The sequence below is a fragment of the Alligator mississippiensis genome, chromosome 10 (assembly GCF_030867095.1).
Source record: "Alligator mississippiensis isolate rAllMis1 chromosome 10, rAllMis1, whole genome shotgun sequence".
NCBI classification, from domain to species: domain Eukaryota; kingdom Metazoa; phylum Chordata; order Crocodylia; family Alligatoridae; genus Alligator; species Alligator mississippiensis.
This window is the reverse complement of record NC_081833.1, coordinates 30,341,654-30,353,105: the sequence shown is the minus strand read 5'-3', so window position 1 is coordinate 30,353,105 and position 11,452 is coordinate 30,341,654.

Genomic DNA, 11,452 nt, shown 5'->3' with positions numbered 1-11,452 from the left:
ATTTAGATGACCAAGAAAGAACAGAATGCCACCCTTAGCACTTTAATGTGATTCTGTTCTACTCTGTTCAAGTCCCTGGAAATCCAGTAATGCTTCTACTTTTGTAATACACCATCCTTAAGAAGGACTCATAAAAAAGCTGCATGGAGGATCTACCTACCATTTGTATTTAGAATTTTTCAGGAACTTGTACAACATAGAACAGAATTGTGCGTTGTCACATAAGTCCATTTCTACACATAGTTGGTGAAATAGAATATGATCCTAAGAAGATAATAAGATGATAAGAAACAAAAAGCTTTGTCAGAACAAACAATGCCCAACACACCTACAGGCTCAGTGGCACCAAACTGACTAGCACCATGAATGAAAGGGACCTGGGGGTAATAATAAACCACAGTATGAATATGAGCTGGCAGTGCGATGTTGTAGCTAGCAAAGCAAATAACACTCTGGCATCTCCAGCAAAACTAAGGAGGTGATTCTTCTGCTCTACTCAGCACCAGTGAGATCACAGCTGGAGTACTACATCCAGTTCTGGGTACCACACTTTAACAAGGACATGGACAAGCTTGAGAGAATCCAAAGAAGAGCCACACATATGATTAGAGTCTTACATGGCAAGCCATATGAGGAAAGGCTGAGGAATCTGGGACTCTTCAGCCAGAAGAAAAGAAGACTGAGAGGGGAACCTGTTAGCAGCTTACCACTACACTAGGGGAGTACATCAAGTGCTTGGTGAGCAACTGTTCACCAGGACACCCAAGGGGAAAACTAGGTATAATGGCCACAAACTCCTGGAAGACTGATTCAGTCTCAACATTAGGAAAAACTTCTTCACAGTCAGGGTGTCCAGACTGTGAAATAAGCTCCCTCCAGAGGTGGTGCAATCAATTACCCTGGAAATCTTCAAGAGGAGACTAGACAGTCACCCAGTTATCTTTCCTGCTTGGTGCAGCGGCTGGACCTGATGATCTTACAAGGTCCCTTCCGGTCTTACAATCTATGAATCTATGAAACCCTGTTGAGTGTAACTGCGAAGAGAAATGGGCAATAAATAAAACACTCACCACAGGGAATGTGTCTGAGTGGGAGAGAGAAATGAGAACAGGAGGAGAGCGATGCTTCCGGAGCAGCTGCTCTGTAAAGATACAACAACCCCACAAGGGGAGGGGCAGGGCACGGGAGGAACAGGCAACAGAAGACATCACCAGACAGAAGTCTTGGGAGGATAGCGGGGACAAGAAGAAACCCTGAGGACCAGGCTTGAGTGAAGAGAAGAGCTCAAGCAAATCCAGTTAAGCTGGGAAACACTGGCAAAGAAAAGCCTTAAAAGGTAATACTCGAGCAGCGAAAAGAAGGGAGCTAAGGAACATGGCTATCAGCCACTTTACAGTGACAGTGGGTTTTGTTATTTTTTCATTTGTACTGTGTTTTGAGCCAGTTGGGCTCTATAGAAGACGAAGGGTAAAAGAGACTGGGAGACGACTATTCCTTAAAGAGACAGTGACACGCTGTGAGTTCTTGGGAAGAAACAGGCCTAGAGACCAGCGAACCTGAAGAAAAAAGTAAAACACAGGGTGTTATAAATCAGAATGAATAAGAATGCTACGTTGGCATTATAGCTGTTAAATTAAGATTATATCCAAGTTGAATTCTGTATAAGTTAATTTTAAGACTTACCTGATGTGGAGAGAAGTAACAACAGCAACAGCCTTTCAAACAGCAAGCTGATTATAGATGTAAAAATAAATCTTGACAAATAAAGAAAATTGTTAACCTAAACAAAATAAGACTGATTTCGTTTGATGATATAAGCTTTGGGTGTTGTGTAGAAAAGTTACAGTAAAAGGGGTAACCCAAGAGGATCCCCACATAGGTTGCCAGAGTCCTACTGTGGTAGAAAACAAATAACACCTTCTGACTAATAACATCATACAATAATCAAGGCGTGGCAGGAGAGAGTTAGAATATACCACAAGTAGTCCAAGACCAAGCAATCTCAGAAAGGAGGAGCTAGAATAATATATTAGGCTAAAAGTGGTACCTCATGTCATTATGCTATTGATGGGAAAGAACAATTCTAAAGTGGGGACATTAGAAGGGAGTGATAGAAAGGAGGGGAAACCCAAACAACAAACATTAATTGGAAGTGGAGGTTTAATTGGCCAGCACTGCACACCCCTGGCATCTAGTTCCAGAAACAAGGAGGGTACAGCAGTGGTGCATGAGCAGCAGCCAGAGATTTGTGAATGTTGGAGGAGATCATGTCACCTCCTTTTTTGGCTGCCAATGTGCAAGTTGAGAAACTAAAAAATCCACCAGTTTTGGCAGCAATAAGAGAAGTGACATCTCCCCTAGAAGCAACAACTTCTGGCCACTGCTCCTGCATTGCCATTGTTGCTGTCAGAGTTGTTGCAGGGAAGATGAAGGGTACAGGGGAGAGATGGGACAGGAGGGTCCCTCTAGCTCCATTCTGATATTTCCCCCTCTCCTCCCCCCACCCCACTTTGGAAACACCCGGAGTGTGTGTCCCACTCAACCACCCATCGTTATGTTACTGGTGGGAAAGAACAATTCAGCAGTTCATAGAGTAGACAGTTTGGTTCTTTTTTTCCTTTTCACTACAGATGATACTGTGTCTCCCATCAGCTCTCTTCCAATATGGAGTCTCCATTCTTTAACTAACCTAGGCTTATACAACAACCCAACTAGAATTCAGTGTTTGGGAACAGTGAGTTTCTCTATATGTATGTATTAACCTAGCAAGAGGCATTTGCTGCTCTCTGTCCTTCTTTATCATCATCATTTAAAACTTATTTCCCTACCCATGTGCTTGGATGAATGTTTCAAAACTGTTCAGAAAGTCTCATTTGCAGCAAGAGAATCTTCTGCTTTCTTTTCTGTGCTTCTTGAGGCTGGGCTGCGAACGTACTCTTCCCAATCTTGCTCCTATCCTTGTGCCAAGAGATACAAAAATAGCCAGAAACACACTGCCTCCTTCCTGCTCCACAGTGTCCCTTTGATGTCCCACATCTAGAATTTACAGATGCAATCTTTATGGTCAAAATCTCTCCTCTTGATTTTTTTCATAATCTCCTTTTGATTGGAGTGTAGTATCCAGGCATGATGACTTTGTGCACTGACTTGAGAAAACTAATGAACAAGTTTCTTCTGAAAGCAATAAAACCCAAACCTGGCACAGATAAAAGATAATGGGACTATAGGAGAATCAGTCAGTGGCACTGCTATGACCAACACAAAACCCAGATAGTCTTTCAGATTATGGAACCAAACTGAGATGCAACCCCTTCTCCTCAGCTTCCCTGGATGGAGCGTCCAGTCTTACCCCTCAGAGCCTCCTACTCTTGAGCTCAGGCAGGGCCTACATTTAAAAGACTTTCTAACTGAACAGAATGTTTGAGAGGAAATTTTCCATTTTGCCACACTCAGGGAAAAACTGGAAAACACCCATAGGAAAAAGATGTAAAAAATAAACAACAATACATAGATTTTCATATTTTTTCCTGAGGAGTGGAATAAATTCCTGACTGACTCCAATGAATGAAAAGTAACTCATAGAATATACCGTATGTAACTTGCCTGTACTTTTGGCAGGAGTCTATCTGTAGAATGCCAGTATTCTTCAGCAGTTACTGTACTGCAATACTCAAGTCGCTGGGTTAAGTAATACTGAGGCTGATAACTAGGGCAGGCCTCTATAATGTTGCTGACCCTGTCATGGGGCTAATATCAAGGCAAGCCTTCTATTGCATTATGCACCAGCTGTCCCTGATGGTTTTAGAATTATGCTAATCTATTTTTCTCTAGAATCCTGCAGCAATGAGTTCCACAATAACATTTATAATAATGCTTTGTTTAGAAAACCAAGTGCCAGAAACGTCCCTTGCTCTTTCCCTTTTTGTATCTTTTGGTTGAAAATTAAATTCGTTTAAAGCTTAAATTCTTTAGAACTTGAATTCTCCAAGCTCTAAATTCAGACTATTGTGGAAAGTAATTATCCACTTTTTTCTTGCTTTCATTTAATGGCATCTAGATAAATAATAGATTTTTACTGCATCCACTATATTTCTACATGAGCAGCAGAGAGACACTGCAGCTCCTATTGAATAGGAAAGGCCCTCAACCCTGCACTCTGCTGCTACCAATGAGATTGTGTATGGCAGCCCTCTCACAAAGACTTTGATAGACATCTAAACTGGGACAGAGTACAGGGGCTTTTGTTTCTGAACTGCAGATTACAAAAGAGTCCTAGGAAGGTTTAGTGGATACAGTTTTTCTAAAGCTTTTGTATTCTGCTCAAACAGTGCTTTTCTCAGCACATAGAAAGCTCCCAAAAAAGAAAAGGTCAGGCCAAATCTCTGCGCAAATGGAATCCCTGAAAGAGATGAGTTTCATTGTTTGATTCAAATGCTGTATTTGCCTGACTAACACAGAGACTCTAATGCATTTCTTTTGCACCCGACTCAGGAGGTACAATGAGCTACCTTTAATGACAGGTGCTATAACAGAGCCCAATGACCTTGAAGAGAGCATTTAACTAAGGGTAAAAATCTAATGGACACCTCCTCCATCTTAATTACTTAATTAATACTCTGCACAGGCATTCAGCAGCATGAAAGAAAGCAGGTGTGAGGCTGTGAGCAGCCCTGCAGAGCAACTTCCCATTAAAATTCACTTGGCTTTCTGCAGCAGGAAGCAAAAGAGCAGGGCAGATAAAGCATAATTAAAGGGCTATTCATTCAAATGTTACATTTACATTAAGATATAGTGCCATCAAGAATGCTCTGGCCTGGCACAGGTCTCCAAAAGATTGGATTAGGTGTTCAACCATTCCTATTTAGAATTCAACTAGAAAAATTTATGGTTGTGTGTGGTACACTCCAGTTGCTCCCCCTACTCCATCCTGTGTACATTTTAGCCTGCATCTGTGGCATGTGTTTTCAGTAAAACTGCTGAATGAAATGGTGGGACCCTTGTGTATGATACATAGCTCACTGTTTGTCATGCATTGGGCCATGGCCAATGTGGAAGCAATTGCCTCTAAACTGGCCCCAGTAGGAGAATTAGCTGGATTGGAAAGGGAGTGTTTGTTCAGAGGGAATTTGAGCTGAATGCCACTAATTTGCAGCAAAGCTAGGAGCAAAGGTTTGTTTCTAATGAAATTAGTGCTAATGAGAAAGGCTAGAATAGCAGCCCTGCTAGGGATTGGAGTCCTTTACAAAATCAGAGCGGGGGGAGGGGAGTATATTATCCAAATTCTCTGTGTTTTGCTTCTTACTTCTACCACGCCAAGAAAGTATCCTCAGGGATAGGGAAATCTCAGCTCTACTTATACTGGCAAAGAGAGAAGGCTGTTCAATACCATAGTGTCTGATAATGTAGTACCCTTGTGATTCCAGTTAAGCAGCCTGGAATTGATAATCCTGAGTGCCAGTCCCATAGTCCCACCATTGTTTAGTTTTACTTTATTTAAATTTAGCAATGTACTGGCACATTGTGATTAACAGATGAGGAAAAGGAATATGTGTTTCTCAGGCCCTTGTTACATGGTAACTCTAGGCAGATACTGGAACTCTTAACCCCTGGCCTGGCTGCACGTTAACACCTTTAAATGGCTTAAAACACGTGTTATTCTGTTTAACATTATGCCACTCCAGGGCAGGATTATTTCTAATCTGCCTAATTTTGCTCCTGTTCCATTAATTTGTGGCCACTCTCCACAGTTTTTCAACCCAAGATGAAGCCCTCCAGCATCCCAGGAGGCCATGGTGCCTCCCACTGCTGCCCAGACTAGCTCTGCTCTGCAGGAGCAGAGCAAGCCCATACAAGCAGCAGTAAAGGGGTACTGCTCCCAGCAACCACTCATACCAGCTCTGCCCCTGCCACTGGTTGTGTGGAATTCCTCTGCTCCTGCAAGCTCTGTCCCTGCTGCCACAAGGAAGCCACCAAAAAGACCATATAGATGTGCCCACACTTTCTGCCACAGCCTTCCAGGGTCCACTGGGCACTTTGCCTGCACAAATGCTGTATTGCCAGAAGTCATGCAGCTAAGGGACATACTTTGTGGGTCTCTGCTGTCAGAAATGCTTTCAGCAGTGTGCTTCTAGTATAGACAAGACCCCAGTACCCAGAGCTTCCAAACCTGGTTCCACACAGGAGCAAAAGGAGCAATTAGCCTGTTCGTTCCCTAGCTCCTTGTCCTGCCCCTGATCACAACGCCTCTAGTGCAGGGGCGGGCAAAATACAGCCTACAGGCCATATCCAGCCCACCAAGGGATTCTGTCCAGCGCACAATGGGTCCCTTGGTCCTGCCCAGCCCAGGCTCAAGCGAAAGCCTGGGCCATGGTACAGGCATGCAGCAGGGCTTGGGCACCATGGCCAGACCTGGCCCTGCTGCCCAGGAACCCCCTACCCATGTGCCCTGCTGGGAGCAGGACCTGTACAGGTAATGGGGCTGCAGGCAGGCAAGATGTAGTGTTTGGAAGCAGAATGGGTGGGTGAAATCAGAATCATGGAGCAGGATCATGGGGCAGACCCACAATTCAGGATCATGGGGCAGAGCCAAGGCTGAGGCATAGCTGCAATCCACTCCCTGCACACCCCTGTGACACATTCAGGATCCATAGGCAGGGGCATGCAGGGAGCAGATTGTGGCTCTATGCATAGGAAGTGGAAGGCTGGGGCTAAAGGGGCTTAGCCCCCTATACTAATTTTGTGGTTGCCAGTGACAGTGCCACTGCCCCACCCCACCACTGCAGCACTGCACCCAGTGCCCCTGCCACATGCTCCACTACTGCCACATGTACAGTACCAATGTATGTTGGCTCCCACAATGGCCCTGCAGAAGGGAGGGTAGGGGGTCAGATGGGCGTGCCCACACTGCCCAACCCCCACAAATAATATTTCCTCCCTCTGCTTATGGCTCTGCCCTGGGAACCAGCCCCGTATTGTCACCATCCCAATATTCTGGACCCAGCCCCAGACATAGCCCCTGTCCACCTGCAACCCCATCCCGCCCATCTGGCAATATGCCCTGCCCACCCAAGTCCTGGCCGGTCTCTATGGACGTCTCAGGATTACTGTGTGGTAACAGTATGGGGATGGAGCACAGCTATGATCCATGTCTGACATGACGGCACCCAGGCTGTGGTGGTGGGAGTGATGGGGAAAGATTGCTAGTTAAACTGGCAGCAGCATCAGAAACAGGTCTCCTTTTTTCAGAAAACTGAAACAACTGCTGCTTTACACTCTCGTTGATCTTGCAAAACAAGGGAGGGTGCATGTGTGCTTTGTAGAGATGAGGTGAAATCTATAAATCTTTGCTACCTCAAGCAACAATAAAACCATCTGCCAGTCCAGGTGAGGGAGACAGAAAGAATCTATGGCTGCTTACAGACATGAAAAAAAAACAAAACAAAACCAGTTTACTTTTAGTTTGGTACACCGCCACCTCAGCAGCAGACCATGGGTCTCTAGTCCCAGGCTCCTCTGGCCCCATGTCCTGGGCAGCACTGCCCACAGCCCAGGCTGGCAAGGCACTATCCCCTTTCCCCTCTCCCTCCATGACCCCTCTCCCCTGGGAATAGGGGGGAGTTGAGAAAGGGGTGACAGAACATGGAAGGGAGTTTGGGGTCAGAGGGAATGCCACTGATCTTAGAACTCAAAAAACACAAGACAGACATGGGGTAGGGGACTTTTGAGCTGGTACCCTACTTTCAGGATTCCAGAGTGAAGATCAGGGACTTCTTCATGTAGGAATTGGACAGTTGCATGATTCTGGACCCAATGTCTGTCTGAGAAGGTGGGAGACAGCTGCTGGGCAGGAGAGGGGTGGGCGGAGGGAGCATGGGTCAGAAGGTGTTGCTGCAGTATGTCCAAAGAAAACCTAGCTCTCCTACATGGGCCCCTTGGGGTCCTGGGGTCATGTCTTCCCCTTTGAGGACCATGGATACATGGCCCTCAACAACACAAAAAGTGGAAACAGGGTGAGATCACTAAAGATGAATATACCTCCTCTGCTCGTGCTTGTAGGGAGGCAGTTAGGCGGGCCAAAGCTACCATGGAGCTGAGGATGGCAACCCAAGTAAAGGACAACAAGAAATTGTTTTTTAGATATATAGGGAGTAAAAGGAAGGCCCAGGGAGGAATAGGACCCCTGCTAAATGGGCAGAAGCAATTGGTGACAGATAGGGGGGACAAGGCTGAACTCCTCAATGAGTTCTTTGCCTCAGTGTTCCTAAGCGAGGGGCACGACAAGTCTCTCACTGGGGTTGTAGAGAGGCAGCAGCAAGGCGCCAGACTTCCATGCGTAGATCCTGAGGTGGTGCAGAGTCACTTGGAAGAACTGGATGTCTTTAAGTCGGCAGGCCCGGATGGGCTCCATCCCAGGGTGCTGAAGGCACTGGCCGACGTCATTGCAGAGCCACTGGCGGGAATATTCGAATGCTCGTGGCGCACAGGCCAAGTCCCGGAGGACTGGAAAAGGGCTAATGTGGTCCCCATTTTCAAAAAGGGGAGGAAGGAGGACCCGGGCAACTATAGGCCGGTCAGTCTCACCTCCATTCTTGGTAAAGTATTTGAAAAAATTATCAAGGCTCACATTTGTGAGAGCCCGGCAGGACAAATTATGCTGAGGGGAAACCAGCATGGGTTTGTGGAGGGCAGATCGTGCCTGACCAACCTAGTCTCTTTCTATGACCAGGTTACGAAACGCCTGGACACAGGACGAGGAGTGGATGTCGTATACCTGGACTTCAGGAAGGCCTTCGATACGGTATCCCACCCCATACTGGTGAACAAATTAAGAGGCTGTGATGTGGATGACTGCACAGTCCGGTGGGTGGCGAATTGGCTAGAGGGTCGCACCCAAAGAGTCGTGGTAGATGGGTCGGTCTCGACCTGGAAGGGTGTGGGCAGTGGGGTCCCGCAGGGTTCGGTCCTTGGACTGATACTCTTTAATGTCTTCATCAGCGACTTGGACGTGGGAGTGAAATGTACTCTGTCCAAGTTTGCAGATGACACAAAGCTATGGGGAGAAGCGGACATGCCGGAGGGCAGGGAACAGCTGCAGGCAGACCTGGATAGGCTGGACAAGTGGGCAGAAAACAACAGGATGCAGTTCAACAAGGAGAAATGCAAAGTGCTGCACCTAGGGAGGAAAAATGTCCAGCACACCTACAGCCTAGGGAATGACCTGCTGGGTGGCACAGAGGTGGAAAGGGATCTTGGAGTCCTCGTGGACTCCAAGTTGAACATGGGCCGGCAGTGTGACGAAGCCATCAGAAAAGCCAATGGCACTTTATCGTGCATCAGCAGATGCATGACAAATAGGTCCAGGGAGGTGATACTTCCCCTCTATAGGGCGTTGGTCAGACCGCAGTTGGAGTACTGCGTGCAATTCTGGGCGCCACACTTCAAGAAGGATGCGGATAACCTGGAGAGGGTCCAGAGAAGGGCAACTCGTATGGTCAAGGGCCTGCAGACCAAGCCCTACGAGGAGAGACTAGAGAAACTGGACCTTTTCAGCCTCCGCAAGAGAAGGTTGAGAGGCGACCTTGTGGCTGCCTATAAGTTCATCACGGGGGCACAGAAGGGAATTGGTGAGGATTTATTCACCAAGGCGCCCCCGGGGGTTACAAGAAACAATGGCCACAAGCTAGCAGAGAGCAGATTTAGACTGGACATTAGGAAGAACTTCTTCACAGTTTGAGTGGCCAAGGTCTGGAACGGGCTCCCAAGGGAGGTGGTGCTCTCCCCTACCCTGGGGGTCTTCAAGAGGAGGTTAGACGAGTATCTAGCTGGGGTCATCTAGACCCAGCACTCTTTCCTGCTTATGCAGGGGGTCGGACTTGATGATCTATTGAGGTCCCTTCCGACCCTAACAACTATGAATCTATGAATCTATGAAACACCTAGGGTTCATGTCAGGCAGCTGACATGTTGCAAGGGGCTGACTATCCCCGCCAAGGCTGTGCTGGTCCCTGGCAGTGGGACCCAGGCCAGGAGTGGGGCCACAGAGAGTGGAACAGCTCCCCCCCTGGGTTTCCCAGTTAGCTCGGACTGCTGGGCTTTGTTGCCAGAAGCTGCCCCAATGACCCCCTGGCCTGGCAGGCTGGTGGACCATACTCTCTCCACTTTTCTAAGTGCTCCTACACCTGTTCGTGACTGGTCTGGAACTGCTTTGGGAGACAGGGCATACAGGGTGACCACCAGTGCTCAGAGGTAGCGAGTTGGGCCTCCAAGCAAGGTGGTGTTCCTGATGATATTGACATGATGTCTTAGGCAACCCAGATCCACTTCACTGACCTACTTCTGCTCCCTGGAGCGGGCCCTGCTAGATACATTCCTGCCTTTTCAGATGGATCAGTGGCTCCCATGCATCACACCTCCTGTCACAGCTCTCCCTTGCCCCTCACCATCTCAGTCAGGGCACAATGGGGAGCATTTTCCCTCAGCCACCATCCTGGAGTCCCCTCCTTGGGTCCCCTGTTCCTGTCTAACCAAGAAAGATTCCTTGGAGTGGGGCCCTGTTTTGTTGGACTGACCAAATCAGGAGGCTGGGGATGCCCAAATTAAGGTACTGGTAAATGAGCAAATTAAGATGTATACATCTGATGTTTCAGAAACAAAGGGATATGCTGGCAGAATAGAATGTGGACAATATGATGACCACAGGGAGACCAATCAATGGTACCCAGAAATGAAGAGTCATCAGGAGGAGAAAAAATACAAAAGGAGAGATTTTCAGAGTAGCAGGGAGGGATCCTGATGCCACCATGGGCAAAGGGCACACCACCAGCCCATACCCCGCAACTCCATCGGAGGGGGTGGGCATTGACCCTCAACCTCCAAGACTGCTGATGTCTGACATTGAAGCAGAGAACCACAGGGTGGTACTTGCTTACTGGCCAGGCATACTGTCCCTCTGTGAAAACCTGGAAATTGGTAGATAAGTAGGATCAGGGGTGGGGAGAGAGGCGTTATTTTGTTTGCTTGCCTACAGTACTCTTATCCACTATCACTACATATCAATAAAATTTGTTTATTATCAAAAGGAAGATGTCGTAGTTGGTCTTAAGGTTTGAGTTTCCCTGGAACAAGGTATCAGGACTGGGTCATAAATCCAGTACCAATACTCACCATGCCATGGAGAGCTGGGCAGCAGCCTGAGCCACCACCCCTGCCTGGTGCAGCTACAGTATCTCTGAAGGAGCCAGCACTGGTGCCAGTCATGGGTTTCATAGGTGGACCCAAAGTGCCCTATGACCCTATTCATAAACTCCCTACCTTGGTGCTGTAACTCTGTCAGCCCTGATGTGCCATGAGCTGTATCCTACAAATAGCAGGTGGCCATCCAGAGCCCCTGGTCATGTAACTCACCAACCTGGGTATAAGCACTGCCCTCCCCACCAGCCTGTCCATTGCCCCC